Consider the following 19646-nt stretch of genomic DNA (forward strand, 5'->3'; position numbering starts at 1 on the left):
TACAAAGGAACATACAAAGTACTTTATTTTACACTGAATCCAGTTACAAAACAGAGCAAAATCAGATAGCTATTGGCCCTCAGTACAACACAATGAACTCCAGCGTGGTTCAGTGTGTTCAGTGAGAGACGTTGTACATTAGAATGCATTCGCTTTTTATACACTTGGTGGGCACGATGCCCAGCCCCACTTCGGGTTAATATTCCACTTAATACATCACCAATCTAGGGTTCGTGCCAAGTCTCGAACAACCGAATATAACTGGTTTGCGTTTAATACATGTATCAACAAGCCTAGGCAATAACTGTGTATTCTAAGTTTTTCCATTCAGGCCTTCTCAAACATTAATACAATGTAGTTAAACAGATGTTCTACGTTCAGTATTTGAACACATTGTTTCAACATATGCTTGTGGATTAGTTTCATTGCACGAGTAATCCTTCTACACACAGGTCAACAAAGGACAAGGTCTCAGTTCACGACCTCAACAAGTGGCCTGCAGGCAAGTTACATATTAGCTATGTACAGAGGTCAAGACGGCCATGTTGTATTCTGGAATGACATTGTCCACCATTTTAACTCACAGGGTGACATTTACAAAGCGAATCCAAAAATGGCGGATTGACCTAAAATGTCGGCTTACATTGTTTTAAGGTCAGGACCTTGCGACACAGATTATTTTACAAGAGACTTTCGAGTAGCTTGGCGTAGGTCGATATTAATATATTTATTGCAATAGGAGGCGCAATGTAATTTCTCTTTTAACAGGGAGAGGGAATGGAATGAGACTGAAATACCCCATAAAGGCTGGGGAAAGTATGATGATGTTTAACTGGGAAGGGGGGAATACTGTGTCTCTGTACCTGTAGATTTTACATGTGGGAAAATGATGGAAGATGTTTTACCCCAATTTAAAGAGGTTGTGGGCGGGTAAGGGTAGATTGTCTTTCAGTAGGAAGGATGATACTGTGTGTCATCTGTGGATAACTCACTCCCAATCCCCAAGACCCTCCACCCAGGTGATCCTCCCTTGCTTGTCCACCCACAGGTTCTGGATCCAACAGTGATGTCTGTCTCGTGGCCACCTGAGCAGAGGATCCAGGGAGAGAAAGAGTGATAATACCCTCAGGTTTCTCACATTTCTCTATCATTTTTAGTCCAGGTTTTCTATTTTGTGACTGTATTGAATCCTCTTTTACCTTATGTTGCTGCAACATTCAATATATTTGCCTCTCTGCATTTATTGATTCTATTGTGGCTCATTCACCTACCTGTTGTGACCCTGGCATGATTAGCATTGATTCCACTGGGTACTAGTTCAACTTGCCATTTCTACTTCTCTTGACACATTTTGCCCTCTGTCTGAGTTTAATCCTAAAGGAAAACAACCTTGTCCCAGGTTTTCTGATTCTCTTAAACTGCTAAAGACTCAAGTCGATCGGGCAAAACGTAAATGGTTAAAGTCCAGAATTAACCTTAAGACCTTAAGAAAATCTCCTATAAATGCCCAAAATTCAGCAATTTGTATGGCGATAATGGTATCACAATCCGCCTTGCGGATAAAGAAGGACCTTTGGTCATGATGAATAGCATAGACTATGATTTTGAATGTGAAAGGCAACTCAGTGATCTCACTGTATAGGCTAAACTTGAAACGTACCCTACCATAGATATCAAGTCTAACCTGGCAGATATTCTCAACAAAGCAGAAGATCTTTAGTGGATTAACCAACACACTAAGAAATACTTTCAGAAGAGCCACCCTAGGCTACCAAACTTCTATGTACTACCGAAGATACACAAACAACCCACTTCTCCCCCAGGAAGACCGATTGGGGACGGAATGACAGCATACTTCAACCCTTAGGCAAATATATCGATTTTTTTCCACAACCACTAGTACAGAAGAACAGTATATATATCAAGTACACATATCACTTTCTACAGCATTTATTGATGATTCCATCATGTTCACCGTAGATGTGAAGAGCCTCTACACATCCATTCCACACAATCTGGGCATGGAAGCTATCGAATGGATGCTGCTTAATGAAGTAGAGATTAGAGATTCCAAAGAATTAGTTCTTATATTACTGCAATCCATCTCAGAGAATTCCTATTTTCAGTGCAAGCGGAACTTCTATCTACAAGTATCTGGCACATCCAGTGGGGCAATGATGGCTTCTACTTATGCCAATTGCTTCATGCACAAATTTAAAAAAGGACACATTATTGAACATGGGGTATGGAGCAATTACATATCCCTATTGTTTCGCTAAGTCAATGATAATCTTTGGCATCTGGAAGGGAACACAAGAAAATCTTGATGAACTTTTTTCCCACATGAGCACTATTGATCCCAGTATCCAGTTCACCATTGAGTCATCAAAAGAACAAATACATTTCCTTGATGTAGCTATCAAGGTATGGGAAGGCAAATATATCACCAACATCTATCAAATGGAAACAGATTGCAAAAATGTACTGCACAGACTCAGTTTCCATCAACCTAGTGTTATCAAGAACTTACCCTTTAGCCAGATGCTAGAGTCAGGAGAATCGTCAGTGATCCCAATGAATATGAAAAAGAAATCAACAAGGTGGGAGAGAAGTTTCATGGCTACAAGACAGATGAAATCAAAACAGCCTCTGATCGACTGATCAATATACAACAAGATAAACTTCTCACTGTGAAAAGGAAGGAAAAGCCCCGCCCCCCACCTCCCTCTGGTATCTGTTTCTAAATATTCAATACAGAGCAACTGTATGAAGTCAGTAATAAATAGTAATTGGAGAATCCTAAATAGTTATTCTAGAGTAGAACACCTATTTCAAGACTTGCCTACATTTGCATACCAAAGGAGTACTCATCTCATAGACCATCTCATTTTTTCACCACTTAGCAAGAAAAACAACCAATGACAACGTGGAAAGGGACCTTCCCATGGTTACACTGTAGTAAGTGTGGCTTTGTGTGAGAAACCTGAGGGTGTCTTACTGTTTGAACCCTGGGACTCCCTTTCTCAGGTGGCCAGGGCACAACCATCGCCCTTGGATCCAGATCCTGGGGATGGAAGAGTGCAGAATGATCACCTGAGTATGGAGTCCTCGGGGAGTAGGATAAGGACACCCAATTGCGAGATGTGTTACACCCTTCCTTATGTCACCTTTTCCCCACCTACGCAGTAGGGTATCCAAAAACTCAACCCCCACCGCTTTTCTGACACAGACACTTTCTCACAGACAACTCACTGTGAGCGACAATGGATTAACACCTCCCTACCCGACATTCCTTCTGTTACCATACACCATTTTAGAACCCATACCTTTACCCCTATCCCCCAATTCCAACAGATACCAAACCAGAACCGAAGCATAGGGGAACTGGGAGAAGGAAAGTATATATGCCACCTCGTGCCCTACAACTACCATGTGTACCCAGCACTACAAGTCTCATTGTGATGTGAACTACAGGTTTCATTGTGATGTGAATTCCTTTTGATGATAGCACTGTGTGAAGCCTGATGGGGGACTCAAGGGAAAGCCTGACTCGGGGTTGAGACCCAGACTTAGATAAGGGAAGAACCTAAGGGGTCTAGAATGACTTTCTTTTGGAACTGTGTATTTTGGCAAATGTGAACCCGACTGAGGGATGCCCGCGAATTAGGATGAGTATAGGGCCTTTTTTATTTGACTAGACTCCACTTGGGCGGTATTGTTATTATTATTTGATGGTCGTCGCTTGCTCCCATCTTAGATTTAGGTTTAGATTAGGCATTTATCTCACCCATTTCTACTGTTTAATAAACACCTTTGAACAGTGATCACTTGTGTCTGTCTTACTTTGATACCATGCCTTCCTTACACTTTGTAATACAATCAACCATCCAAGGACAGGAGAGAAAATCAACATCAACAGTTTTGCAACATGTGACACGCCTAACATGACCCGGACAATCTGGCTACTGGCCATGAAAACAAGGGACTAGCAATGGGGTTAACGTGGGCATGGCCACCAAGGACCGGCTATGTGGTAAAGTTTTACAAAATTGGGATATGTTTGGATGGGAAAAGAAATTATACTTGTAGGTATAGGTTGAAATGCTGGATGGGATTAAAGCAAATATGCATGAGGAGGGTCAGCAAGAACTACAAAGCATGGTTTTGCAAATGCGTCCTGTATTATTATAAAAAGGTAAAAATGTAAGTACACTAAACAGTGTTATATTATTGGTGTCTGGGCAACGGACCTGGCCGTCAGCAAGGAGAAATGTGTACTCTAACTTGCTTCTTGTAGCATGCAGCATTGGCGAAGCGGTAGGTTTGAATGGGAACAGATATTCTGCTTGCGGTTACAGCCTGCAGTGATGGACTAGATTACAACAAACTTGCGCGACAAGCATTAGCAATGACCTAAAAGCATGTTTTTCGAAAGGTCTTGTGTTTTATTTTTCCAAAGTTTAAGAATGTAAGTAGAAAAACGAATGATATATTTTTTGTGTCTGTGTAGTGGGATTGGCCTTCGACAAACTCAAATGTGTACTCTGATTTGCTATTGTCGAATGTGGCATGGCCGACGCCCATGCCCCATGGATTCGGAAACTGTCCATGGCTGCAAGCCATGAGCAATGGCCATTTGGTTACATTATTAGGGTATAGTGGACACTGAGCTAGGATGCAGGGTAGATGCAGTGAATAATAGGGGTGGTTTGGTTGGTCTTGGTTTAGGTTTGAGCCTTATGCCACAGCCAATTGAGCAATGATTTCCATCCCCAACATGTGCTTCTGATAATGGTAGACCTAAGTATGTGTTGAAAAAAATATGTTTCTTAAAGGAGGTTTATAGTTCTTCAAAATATATATGAAAAGAGGAATTATTAATAACTTGTATACAGTGATGTAACACCATGAAAACTGTTCCCTTATAAAAACCTATTAAATTCAGAAAACTCATCTTTGTGACTGCTCTGCTCCAGTAATCTGCCAGTGGCGTCCCATCTTGGCATCCCTTGGCATTTCCCTCCTGGGTTCTCGTGAGCACTTGCCCATCCGTGATGCCTCTTCTATTTATGAACTTCGCTCACTGCACAATGCATATGTGCATTTATAGGAGCACTGTGTACAATATGTGTGTATAAGTAAGAGCAATGCAGATGCAAACCATTTGTAGAAGATTATTAAGTGGCAGTTGGTGTGTGGAAGCTTAATATGGCCATATGGTTATAAGTCCTGTTTTTGGAAGTGATTGGTAGATGGATGTGTGACTGTTTGAAAACATGCATACAAATATCAAATTAAAAAGGGTAGAGCGGCTGCCCTGTGTGATGGTGTGGATGTGTCATTCAGTTCTTTTACTGATCTATGGCCCGGAAAGTGGACTATGGAGACCGCGAATAGTTGTAAAGGTCCATCGATCATGGTCCTTATTGTATGCTAGAGAAAACTATTTAGGACAGAACATTGTGTCTGTCCTTTTATTTTTTTCTCTAGTATACAATTGTCCATTATTGCCTTTAGAATAACACACAATGCTAATGGAAATGTTGGAGAATCTTATTGAGTCTAACTACTTTACTGAGAAATGTAAAGTAGATGGAGTCTTTACAATTATTTTTTTAGTTCTATTCTTTAATTGTTAAAGGTGGTTCCTAAAGGATACTCTTTTTGGTGTTTTTATTTTATTTTACAGGAGAGGTCAGAAAGTAAGGTGGGAAGGGAAATGAGGGAAGAGGCACCAACCACAAATATGGGGGGCAGGCGGACAGAGGAAGATGTTGCATGTGTGTTACTTCTAAGGTAGGGGGCAGTGTTTCTCATGCTCCTTGATAACAGCTTCAAAAGAACTTTGAAGTTGCTCCCCCCTGCAGAGTGGTGTGGTGCAGCATATACAAAGTACTGTTGTCTTTGAAAGATATGGATCAACAGCCTCTTTTATCGCTTGCAAGATAGATGGTGGGATTTTGGTGCACCACAGAAGTGGGCTGTGTGGTTACAGTATTGGTTGAGGAGGATGAGGTGGAGGAAGACAGCCTACTTCTTGTTAAGAAAGCAACAACCTTTCTGATGACATTGTGGTGGTTGGATTTGGTGTGGTGGCGCATGGAGGTGGTACTGTAAGAATATGTTCCAGGTAGTCCGCCACTGAGTACAACATTGCATTTCACTTTGGTAGCTTTAGCCTTTGATACATTCCCAACAGTGGTAAAGAACTGGCATAAACGTGATTCTCTCTGGGTGCTAGAGGTAGACACTTCCTCTACCTCATCTTCTTGGTGCTCTTCATTGTCTTTAGAAATACTGCGCTTTTTGTCCACCAGCTGGTGGTGCTGGTGGCTCTTGGGGAGGAGGGATGGCAATAGCTGATGCCATTTTTAGATAGATAGCAGTTTTGCTGCTATTCTTCCAAGTATGTGCTTTGTACTAGATTGTTAATGGATAATGAGTAAGAATAGGTGTAGGAGCTGTGCAAGGGTTCATTTTGAGTTTGAAAGTTCCTAGATCAGTAGAAAATGCAGTTCCAAACAGTCCACGAAGCAAGGACCTGAACGAAAAGTGCACCCCCGCTCATGGACACGGCATCAGACCGCATGCAAGCGCATGGTCACGTGGCACTGTCGGGAAGGTCCACAATGACATCAGACATCGACAGAAGCAGAAACAGTGGAAAAATTATAGAAATGTTAAAAATGATGCTAGAAGGTGGGAAATGTATGGTCATGGCCAGTAGCCAGATTGTCCGGACCATGGGTTTATACCATGACCCAGAAAATCTAGCCACTGCCCATGAACGCAGGCTGTACCTCAGTCACCAAAGGTATAGCACTATTTTTTGTACTTACATTATGACACTTGTCAAAAAATAAAACACAAAACACGGGCACATTTGCAAAACCATGCTTCAAGGTCCTTGCCAATGCTCCTCTCACGAGTTTGCTTGAAATCCGCCCATGTTTTATTTTTTCAAAAGTGTCCAAATGTATGTACATACAATAGTCATATAACTTATCAATGACATTTGTGATGTCATCTTTCATGTCCCGGGTTTTAGTTTTAGCAGTGCACGGTGGTGGTGCGAGTTATGTTTGCTAGGCCTACCCTAACTGGCAAAGTTCTCTGGATTTTGGTTTTACTTGTAACCCTAACATCCCTTTACCAACTTTTTTAATTGAATATATATATATATATATATATATATATATATATATATATATATATATATATATATATATATATATATATATATATATATATATATATATATGCTTTAATAAGCACACCGTGTACAATAATAACTAAAAAGAAACCACTACAAAACCCACCCAAGTTGAAATAACACATAATATTCAAGACTGCCTCCTAAATGATGCATTGTTACTGGGTTACAAATCATTATGATTTTGTATGAACAGCTCATTTGAATGTTGCGATTTACTCAGGTGTGCAAGGTGGTCCCTGAATATCAACCAGAAATGTGTTTGCCCACGCTACAAGTAGAATTGAGACGTGGGCTGTCCTCCAGGGATGCACATCATTCGTGATAGCTGCAAACCTTTGTTTGTTTATTGGTGTTTGTTTATTGCGTACGTCACTGTGACTAAACCTGAACATTCCACATGCTCTTTCGCCTAGATATTTCACAATCTCTGGCTCCTCGAAAACGTTCACGATCGTGATCCGCCCTTTGCAACAGATTAACACTTTCAGATGACCTTGTCTTGTTTTCCCTTTCATTGTGTTCAAATTGGATATCTGTGATTGTTTGGTGTGCTTTTCCTTTAAACGGTTTTCTTAACAAAGGATATTCCACAATGTTCCCCTTGCCTACAACGCTAAGCACTATAGCATACAATGGATATCCACGTGTATAACCTACACCCATACAACTGTATCTTGACAATGCACACACTTGAAGAATGTCATCCTCTTCTTAATGCATAAGGGGAGTCTATAAAACTTAACTTTGATACTGAAACAAAGTTAAAGTCATGCAAAATATAGGAAAGGCAACAATTCCACTTGACTAATACCATGACATTGATGATAAATGTAGACTCTATGAGACACATGAGGACATCTGGCTATTGTATTTGGCCCGTGGTTAGTGCATCACAAGGCAGGGAGGAATCCCCAGTGGGTAGCCATATGGACGGAAAGGCTATATGCTCTGCAGCCTGAAGGCAGATGCGCACATTTTAATCTTCACTGGCAAGTACGAGTTAAAGAGCGTTATCAAGTAATTCATCATGCACGAAGAAAGCCAACCTTGAGCAGATCATTGAATGTAGAAGAATACATTTGCCACGGACAAGAGAATGGTAGTATACACAGAAAATGAATAACATTTATCAGAGGTTGTACGCATTTGTAAAATAAAAAAAAATAAAAAAAAACAATGTCACGACATTTGAATTACCCCACCCTGTCTAACTGAAAAGGGAGAACTTTTCACAAGAGTGTATACAAAATAAGCAGTAGCATTTTGAGAGTGGATGGACTTTGAAAAAGTTTTATTTTGCCTATTTAGAATTATGACCTCACCCTCGCCCTACTGCACACAGTAACGTGTTAATAATTACACGATGTTGGAGTCTGCTTACCACAAAGCTGGCGGTCTGATGACTGTTGGTGGAATTACTACTGGTAGGTTTGTGCGTGCACAATCGCATCAGTGCATTAAAGCAAATAAAGAATGTCCTGCCGCTGCCCTGATGATACTGTGCAGTAACAAAGAGAGAGAGATAGATAGAGAGAGAGAGAGAGAGAGAGAGAGAGAGAGCGTGCGTGCGTGCGTGCGTGTGTGTGTGTGTGTTTTTGGTTCTCCTCTGTGCACTGTCCAATCATTTGCAAATAGGTAGTCAACTGATTGCCATAAATCCGTAAAATACATTTCAGGATCAACGTTGCAACAGAATATGTCAATCCTATTTTCTTGTGTGAAAGATTATTGTCCACGACTCGAGATTATAAAGACAGAAGGTAGGCTAACTAAAATTCCAAGACCAACTAAGTATAACTTAATGTAATTGCCCCAACCTGTTGTTAACACTCCAAAATATGTTACAACATTAACTATTTTCAACAATAAATATTGATACATATATCAGTGTGGTGCGTATAATGAGGGAGAAACTGTGAGGAAATGCCATCTGGCAAGGGTGCAAAGCCCTAGCTTTTTTATTTTGTATTAATCAATAGAATGATGAGGGTAATTCCATCTCCAGAAGGGGTCATCTGCCAATCAAATTCCCCTTCTCCGTTGACTCCAATCCAAAAGCATAGTGCACTCATTTATTTATTTCATTTGTATCACGCACATACAACCAGGAGGCATTTGATGCCCTGCCTCATCCGGAGGCCAATCTGCGGCATCCGCTCTACTCATGGCACTGTGCAGTTTCCACAGTCACAAGATGCCCACTCAACAGCCGCAGAGACATCCAAGACCCTACGAAACAGAGGCGTAATTTAATTTAAGCTATGCCCATTTGTCCCCAAAACTATGGTGATCATGGGTCGCGCATGCTGGTGGCAGTAAAAACTCTAAAATGGTATGCCTACGTTTAGGCATAGTGCATGGTGCTAACTATGATAGCCACCTCCGCATTCCAATTGATATCCCAAATGTGTTCGGGATGCTCACCTGAGGCAGCTCAACTATGCAAGGTGATGTGAATTCTGGTCAGCCAGGTATAGCCTGTCAAATGATATAACAAGAACCTGGAACGCCGGCGTACACTTTGATCTCTTTGAGTGGGCGGGTAACACCCTCCCCCTGAGACAGCTGCACAGCATGCAGCCGTCCTGGCCCTGAGCATCAAGGGAGCACACCCATTCAAAAGGAGAAGCCTAACACCAGGGAAATGCATCTCTAAAGATATTTGTTCTGAGTAAGAAGGGAAGGGAGTGGGATTATGAAAGGCAGGAGGGTTTTAGTCATTGGGAGAAGGTTTCCACCATTTTGATTCTCAGTGTACTTCTCTCTCTTTCCTGTCGCCTCCACTTCCTCTAGAGCAAAGCATTTTGGGTGTGACATCGACAGGGCAAAGTCTGCTCCATCCCAGAGCAGGGATTGGACCATTAAGGCAGGATAGCGTCACACCAATCACATGATGACTCTTTCCTTAAAAGAAGGGGTCTTCCACCCCTTCAGCAGATTCACCCTGGAACTACACCTGAAAGGAACTCTCTGGACCTTCTATGGGAAAGTTTTACTTTCCAAAGCCTTCAGCCTGAGGTGAAGGATCATCCAAGGCAGAAGAAAGATCTGTCTCCTACTGCTCCCAGGGTACATCAGTAGTAACCTCTGCTGTGGATCAGGACCTTCCACTATGCACAGGAATCACCTATGCTGGGAGAGCAGACACTGAACAGAAAACATCCTATTCTTAAGCCCCACTGAAAGGGCCTCACCACAACTGGGGAACCAGAAAAACTGGAGCACCCTGTTCACCACACCAACACAGTTGCTTGTGTTCACCGGCACAGCTTGCTGTGCTCCTCCAAAAACCAAGCATTTCCTTGCACTTTTGACCATCTCGACAAAGCATTGTGTTCAGTCAAAGCTCATCACCTGGGGGGGCTAAAGCAACTGCTTAATGCCAGGACACGAACCGAATCACTGGAGAGTCACTCGCCATCTCTAACTGAGGGTTACAACCACAGCTCGGCCCAGGTAGCCTCAAAATTGTCACCTCATAGATTGCACATCGAAGCACCCGAGATCACCAAATCGTTGAGTGTCGCCCACTGACTCAAACCTCTGGATCATCACTCATCGACCCCTTCCAGCAGCTAATGCCCAACTTAGCCTGGCCAATTGTGAAGCATTCCTGAGACAGCCCCGACCTACATTTTTGAAGAGCCACCATTCTACTGCACACAGCACCCGCATTCGCCACTACTCGACCACTGTTTGTTGCCTAGGCCTCCACGATTCTACGTGCCCGAACTAAGCCTGATCAGCTTGCATCTTCATTTGGCTCCTGGTCTCACTGTATCAGACCATCAACAACTGAATCCAGGTACTGGGACTCTGGCCTGCCCCCTTAGTCTACTTGGAACCTAGAGACTGGATTGGTCACAATATCTCCTGTTTTCTACAAGATATCCTTTTATGGTGGTGCCTTATGTACCACTCCTGGAACTATGCTCAGAGTGCTACTTTCCCCAGTCTGTTGTATCTTCTCTGTTCTTCCTTTGGGCTGGGTTTTTGTGTAGAAATCTCTTATCTTTATACATGCAGATAGTGAGTTTAGGTAAAGAATATACATGTTTAAAGAAACATGATTATTGTGGACTGTGATACTGTGTTGTTTGGGTCACTTCTTGTTCACCATCACACCACTCTTGAGTGTATACCCTTCCCTCGGCCCACGTTTCCACAAAAGGCAAAGGAGGTATATCTAGCAACTGTCCTTGTTTTACATTTATGATTGCATTGTGTTTTGGTTTGTAGAGGTGGGAGGGCTGAGTGGTCCATTTTTCCCCTACTCATTCTTGTACACCTGCCGAGCAGATTCTGATGTGTCACAGTAATGCAGACTTGTATCAGTCTCTGAATAAACCTTGCCTCCCAAAATGTGTTCACACCATCTGGAAAGATTTGTTTTTCTTATCCAAATGATATGTATATACCATTTAATTGAAAGCTATCTGATTGTTGTAAAATCTTGTTTTGTGACAGAGGCAGGTTATGTTGCCCGATAGCTGCGAAGGTGCACCCCATTGGTATCCAGAAAATAACATTCCACTACGTTGTGTAAGGCAGTGGGGCATATTGAGATCTGTGGAGCCATGCAGGCTTTGCCATGCTTCCAGCACCCCACCACCCCTCAGCTCTGATGTTGCTTTATTTCTATTTCTTGGAAACTCCATACGCTAGTACAAAATAGAAGCCTGTAAATGCTATGCAATATTTGATACGCGTTAAGCGTTAAAATCAAGAAAATCATTGTGCTTATCATCCCTCGGCACAAAGAAAAAACAATATCCCAAGTTGTTCTAAATTGCGTTTCAACAAAAGCAGTGAAAACAACCTTTGGGAGGGCCATTAACTGGATGAGTGGCTACCGCTAGATATAACAATGTACAAAATGGAAAAACAATTTCTCACCTTCCCTAAAAAACTAACTTTTTTTAGTAAGTACACATTACTATGAAATTCAAAGAGATACACATACGAGGCTGAATCCATGGGCTTTTTTCAGGTTCCAAATCTTTCTCTAAACCTTGAGCAATGCTGTATCGAAAGAGACATTTCATTCTTCCATATCCACTATCTGTGTGGACAGGCAGTATAGTTTTGCACCTACACTGACAACATACACTACTAAAAAAGAATTTTGGGTAAGTGGAATGATTTTTCCTGTTAGTCTTTCCTACCATAGTTCAGACAATCCATCCCACTGGGGAGGCCATCTAGAAGAAATTACCATTTTCCATCAGATTGAAAGCCAACACCTGTAGTTCCAGAAAAAAACAAAAAAAAAACTGTCCACTTAAAAAATCTATTGCACTGAAAGCCTAAACAAGGACGTTCTAATGTTGTCTATGGTTTGCAGCTGCACTATCAAATTAATGTGATGCTTCCTGAGCATCACCCACTGATTCACAGTGTTCTTCCACTAGGCCCAGAGGAGAGTCCCTGTTCATGTGACACACTCCTCCTCCTCCAACCTTTTCCACCAAATAGCAATTACTTAAGGGCTTGTTATTCTTCGCCCCTTGGCAGCGCTCTTCCATCATGCACAAAGGAGTGTCACAGGTCACATGAACAGCTACGCCTCACAAAAGAGTACATCTTTTAGGGATTGTTTGGTCCCTCCCTTGCTGTGCTCTTCCACCAGCCTCAAATGAGTGTCGTAAGTGAAATGGCCAGCTCTACCTTCACCATTATTTCTCACCAAACGATGACCACTTAAGGGCTTGGATTTTCCCTCCATTCCAGTGCTCATCCACCAGGATCAAAGAAGTGTCCCATCTCTTGTGGCCATCTCTTCCTACTCCAGCACACATCAAGCCTTTCATAGGTGCCCTCATTCTTGATGTCCTCAGGTAAGGACGAAGGCCAAGGGACAGAACAGCTGTATTTTTGCAAATTAGTATTACATTCTAATATATCTCCTACGGTTACATACCATTTCTGCTCACTCAAGTACCAGACCCCTACAGGAATTGCAGAACTCTGGTTGCATGATTTCTCAGAACCTAATCCACATCTTTCTTATAACCTTCATGCTACTTGCATCGCTGAGCTCATTGTTACACAGTAGCTCAATGCCATCTTTATCAGCAAAACAGGGCTCTCTAATTAATTTCACCTCATCCTCCTTCCCAAGTAAAGGATCCAACATGCCAACCACACGGGGAAGGTAGCAGGTGATGTGGCAGTCTTCCACTATTCCAAATGGGGCTACTCGTGGGTAGAAAAGGTGCCTATGAATTCCCTGGAGCTTCTAACTCACCACTTACCACTATCACAAAAACAGTCTGCTACTTTCCATCTCATTTTATCACCTATCACACAGATGTGGCCACTTCTAACTGATACAGCTGATCTCATTGCATCAGCGTCAATATCACACTCAACAAGCAACTTTCTTGGTGATCTCAACATATCAGCAACCCAGGCCATTAAAAGCAACAGGGAACTAAACCATGAAGTGACTTAAATGCATACCTGACCCGCTGTAACAATGTTGAGCTAGGGTTAAATCCTTTGCTCCCTGGTATACACAAGAACTGACTAACATTAAACGCATGTTCTGAGGACAAGCAGAATGATGGTGCAAAATGCATAGGAATGAGGATGTGTTCACCTTAGTGGTGTCATGCAGTTGCTCAATGGGCCCTCATCAATGATGTAAGGGAGGAAGGGTCTCCCAGGCCCCCCTTCATTCCCAAACATCCCAAATGATATGCTCATTCCATGGGTGGCAGCACCCTCTGGCCAAGGTGTGTGGCCACCATTGAATGACCCGCAACTGTGCATGGCCGATGAGCCACGAGACTCCATTTTGTTTAATTACTGACTCCATTTTCTACTAGGCCGCATAATGCTGAATGCAGGCTGGCACATCTCACCTTCAGTGTCCACGTACAGTCAGCAGGCCAACCCCCCACCTCCTCCCCACTGCCGTCTTCATAGCTGTTCTGTTCTCATGAAAGCTTAGGGGTAAGAAGCAACAAATTAAACACTGTATCTCTCGCTGTCCCTTTCACATCGCTGCCCCGTGAATGACCGGGCTGGATCCTGGTCCAGGAGAAAACCATTTGTCTCCACAAACCTGCCTAACACCCACAGACCCCATTCAAAGAAATATAGACTGAGAACGCTCTCACCCCAAAGCCTTTTTGATTTGCCAGTTACATGCCCCTTGTTTGTGTACCACCCTCACTCACCTCCAGCACTAATCCCATGTGTGGCCAGATATCCTTCCTGTACTAACAATCCATATACCATCCTCCCTTGGGATCTAAGGAAAGACTTGATGGATGAGTTAATGAAATATCATGCATAGATTAGGCACCTGAACCCATGTAGTTTTGCTTTCATTGCCTAGGTCAAATCTGTAGCAGTATAATTCTAATATGTCAAAACGTCCAAATAATGTGCAAGATATGTGTTGCCACAAGGGCAAATGTTAGTCAGCCTAAATCATGACATTGTGGACATCGCCTGACCCTGCACCCCTCACAGACGATCCCAGCTGACCCGCGTGATCTACGAGCTGTCAGCCCAGCACTTACCAATCCGACAGCATCAATCCTACAGTAACATACTGTCCAGTCCCTGTTGCCTAATGAACACTGCTTATTGTATCCCCTATACTACATGTCATAGATTACATGTTTTTGTAATTAAATGTGTATTTTCTCATGTTGTGGGCAGAGTGCTCTCAGAGTAAACAGAGTCCGCTGCTTGCCCCATTTTATTTCATATAAAGACTTAACTTTTAACTTCACCCGCACTTGGTCCTGGTCTCATTACCTACTGGGGTGTGTCCATTAGAGTTTTTGTAATAGGTTATTCCATCATATTTGTGGGGAGTGCCAGCTTTCATTTGGTGACTTGACGTGATAGCGTCCTTCCGTACCGGTTGGCACAAGACGTCCCCCGGTCACATCGGTGAGATCCAGGGTACGCCCCTGTAAAGGCTGCCCACCTACGGCAACGGGTACCCTTAGACGTGCGCACAAATAGGCCAGAAGGTTCCACAGGTCCCGGCTTTGCAAATACCCATTTGTACTGCTTACCATAGCCGGGTGAGGCCGTTGAGTGAGGGGCGGTACCTTGACAGACCGGGTCCGGAGGCTGTCAGATCAAGATGGACACATGAGTATCAAGTGCAAGCGACACTAAAAGAAGGGGAGAATGGGAAAGGAGTCAGACAGAGGTGTATGGGGACGGTACAGTGGGAATAGAACCAGGGGAATCTTTTTCCATTTTTCCTTATAACAGGGAATTGTTTCTTTACTATTTCTTATTCTTTTGCATATGGCCATTAGGAGTGTACAAAGAGGTTATAAAAGGTGAATAGAGGTACGGGAACCTAGCTCTGTGAGGGGGTAGCAGGCGGTGCAGCGTAGTACTATCTCGACTAGTACTGGGATTAAGTGAGGATAAAGCAAACAAAGTGGGAGCCTCATATAAGAAGAAGACTTGGAATAGTAATTTAGAAACACAATTTTCTTTTTTTTCATTGTCCTTCCCTTGTTTGTATAAAAGAAGGTGGTCCAAAAGCGGCCAGGATAAGGGTGAGGGTCTGGGTAGAAAAGATATACAGGAAGGTAGGGGCCCCTCAGTAGGCAGGGTATATGTTTTCTGTTATGTGTAACATGTTTGTTTCATGTTGAATTGATTTGTGGTGTGTCTGTATGATTAAGTGTTATATGTCACGTGGCCAATATTTTCTTTAAATACGTTTTTTGCAATGACAAGGTGAAATAATTACACTTAGGAAAAGGTGTTCTGGTGAACAACATTGTGCTTATTGTGGTAAAAAGAAGTATTGTGTTTTTCTGACCCTGCTAAGAGTATACGTTAGGCCACTTACTTTTTGCATATTTACAGGAGCAGTTGTGGTTGAAGCATAATGGGGGCAGAGACACCGCTCATGCATATCGGTCAAAACTTGCCAGGGTATAGTGAAAGGATCAAGAAATACTACGAACAATGGTGCACGGAAATTAAAGGGGAAGATATGCCCCAGGTATGGCCCGAAGACCAGTCTTTTGATAAATCAGTGTTAGACATGGTGGAAACATACTTATTCATCAAGTAAAAAGGAAAACAGCTCCAAAATAGAAGGGAGATATTAGACTGTTTGAAGAGGTGCCCCCATGCAAGAGCAAGGGTCAGAGTCTGGCTCCCCAGTCAACAAATAGCAGTGAGAGTGAGGGGGAAAGTGTAGGAAAACAAATAGAGCAGGTGTGACTATACCCAATGTTGACAAAGCCTGCAGAAAGATATAGCGATCCTACATATGTGTCAAAACCAAATGTACCTTCCGTGCTACAAGCAACAGCTCCAACACCCCCCCATATGACCCAAAAGGCACATTTGGACAGACGTGCACCCCTCCAATAGAGATAGGGCAGCTAGTACAAGATTTAGAAACACGATTAAGTATGACACAAACAGAATTATTGAGACTGAGAGGCCTTTGTGAGCAAAACGCACGCACTCAGGGAGGTGAGACAACACAGTCACTCCTGGCACCTGACACATCAGAAAACACAGTGGGGGAAAAGTTGAAAAAGGGAGAGGTAGTATTCCAAATTAATGACATCCCTAATAGGGTAATACAGGTAGATCAGGAAGGGTTGCAGGTAAGTACGGAACAAGAGGGTGGGCTATCCGAACTAGAGGAAGAGTATTGGAGCGTCCTAGAAGAGGATGAGGAAGGAAACAGGCAGATGAAGTAGTAGGAGGGGTGTCGGGGGGAGAGTCCCTGTTCGTAGTCTCATCACCTAGTAAGTATGGAATGGAGGAGGGATGGCTGGGGAGATTAAGGAGTAGAACAGGAAAGGGGCCAGTAACGGGAAAGAAAGGGGGCAAGGTGAGCATGGGAAGAGGGAAGAGTACGTTACAGATGCCACTTTTACAAAAAGGTGCAGGAAGGCCACATTATGTTCCGTGTGCACAGTTGGATAAGGCAAACTTGTTGAAGACATTGCCCCTGCTTTCTGGGGGGGGCGAGCAAGTGTATATATGCATTCGAGAAAAACACTGCCGAGGTCCCCTTGGCCATTGGAGATGTTAAGAGTTTGTTGGTTTCTGCAGTAGGAGATCAAGCCAATAGAGTGTGGGCAAAGGCAGGCTTCCCTGGGATCACATTAGATTGCGACCGGCATGATGGGGCATCCTTTAATACCGTAAGAGCCCAAGTATGGGATGCACTGAGGGACACATTCCTGGATACTCCTGATTTACAATTACTAATGTAGTGCACTATGGGGGAGGATGAGGATGATTCAGCTTACATTCTTCGGGTGCAGGATATGTGCAGAGCAGAGACAGGCACGACATGGGATCAATCCACCTCCCTCTTCTATTTTATAATTAAGAGAGGCCTGCCAAAAAAAGTACAGAAGGCACTAGATAAAATAGCTGGGATAGAGGCCAAGGGCTGGCCAGAGATACAGAGCATTATAGTACACCACTGTAACCGGCTCAAAGAGAGGGAGAGGGAGATAGTGCAGACAAAGCAAAATTAGTTAAAACAAAACTGGTGAAGGTTGCCGTGGTAGCTGCCACCCTCCCTGCAGAGCTGCTGGTAGATGGAGAGGAAGGGAAAATAGCAATACAGACGAGAATGGCAGCATATTTGGCAGCAAATGGACAAGAACAATGGGTCGGAGAGGAACAGTATGGACGACCACAATGGCAAGGAAGGCGCGGAAGAGGAGGAAGAGGTGGGCACAGGGGGCTGAGATGTGGATATGGAGTGCAAGGACCCAGAGGGGGGCTAGGAACATGTTGGAATTGTGGGAGGTGGGGTCACTTCTTGAGGGAATGTTGGAGTCGCCCTATGGCACACTATCTGAATGAGCCCCAGTATGGCCACCCCCACCCCTGCAGCCCATATGGTCTGCCTATGGGTGGATTCAGACGCGAAGAACAAGCAGATCACTGGTATGCATATGAACAAAGGGCACACCCCCAAAGCACGCAGTAACACCCCCAATCACAGAACCACATAACACATACACGTGGTAATCCATTTGTCATCACAGCGAACAGAGTGCCGGCACCATTTAGGGGGACAGCAGTATTGGGGAATAATGTTTTCAACAACAATGATGCAATAAGACACCCAGCATAGGACAGCCCATAGAAAGCACTTGCGTGTCCAGTACTATCAACGACCCTTTGCGCAGAAGAGGAAACACTGGTAGGGGAGGAGATAGGAAACAAACAATTCATCTTTATGGTGGACTCGGGAGCAGAAAAATTGGGTCTTAAAGAAGGCTGGTTTCCGCTTTCAAATAGAAAAATGGAGATGTAGGGATTTTCTGTTCGGTGTTCAAGGTTTCATACACAGAAGATCTGGATGTAACGGTGGGGGAAAGACAGTGCAAGCATCCCTGTTGTATTACGAAGACTCGCCCATGAATTTGTTGGGAAGGGACCTCGTCATCAAGCTTAATATGACAATATCCTTTACAGAAAGAGGCATAGTGTGTTCAACACCAGGAATATGTGCCATGAGGGCCATGTTGCTTAAACACACACAAGCTAATGAAATAACAACACAGGGGATACCTGTTGATCCAAACATGTGTGTGCAAAGGATACAGGTGTTGGCGCAGGTGGTACCAGAGATAACACGCCAGCTGTAACAACACCAGAGGTGGTGCCTGGGTCGATAGGGTCCATTGACTTGCATGGCGTGCAGGTGTCCACGCGGAAAATAGCAGTTAGAGCAATGGAAATGCATGGGTGTGAGTGGCGAATAGTGCAGTGTACAGACCCAAATGTAGTGCTGCGCGAGATATCAGATGAGGAATTGTTCACTGATGATGACACTGATGGGGAAATAATAATGGAAATTGCAATTCCCTGTGAAGTGATGATACAACACAGAGAAGTGACAGTATCCCTCATGGCCATTGTCAGTGCACCGCCTACATATTTTGATGAAGATATGCAACAGTTACCGTCCATATTATGGACAACCGGGCCCTAGGATGTAAGGCTACTAAAGGAGGTAACGGCCAATAAAATTAAAATTAAACCCTGTGCCCTACTACCTCGCATGAAGCAGCACATGTTATCAAGAGAGGCAGAGAAGGGGATAAAAGAAACTATACCGGCCCTGTTAGAGCAAGGGGTAATTGTACCGTCAAATTCACCATGTAATACTTGTATCTATCCGATCAAAAAGGTGAAGGGTGGGGCTTGGAAGATGATACAGGACTTAAGGCCTCTCAATGACATCATATAAAAAGAATGTCCTCCATCCCAAACCCTGCGTCCATCTTATGTAGCATTCCAAAGGCTGCGACATGCTTCACAGTGATAGACTTGAAAAATGCATTTTTCTCGGAAACATTGGACCCAGAGTCGTAGTATTTGACAGAATTTACCCTGGGAGGAAAGAGGTATGTACACTGTAGATTGCCCCAGGAGTATTGTGAAAGCC

Source organism: Ambystoma mexicanum, chromosome 6q (assembly GCF_040938575.1).
Source record: "Ambystoma mexicanum isolate Mex_15411 chromosome 6q, UKY_AmexF1_1, whole genome shotgun sequence".
Classification (NCBI taxonomy): Eukaryota; Metazoa; Chordata; class Amphibia; order Caudata; family Ambystomatidae; genus Ambystoma; species Ambystoma mexicanum.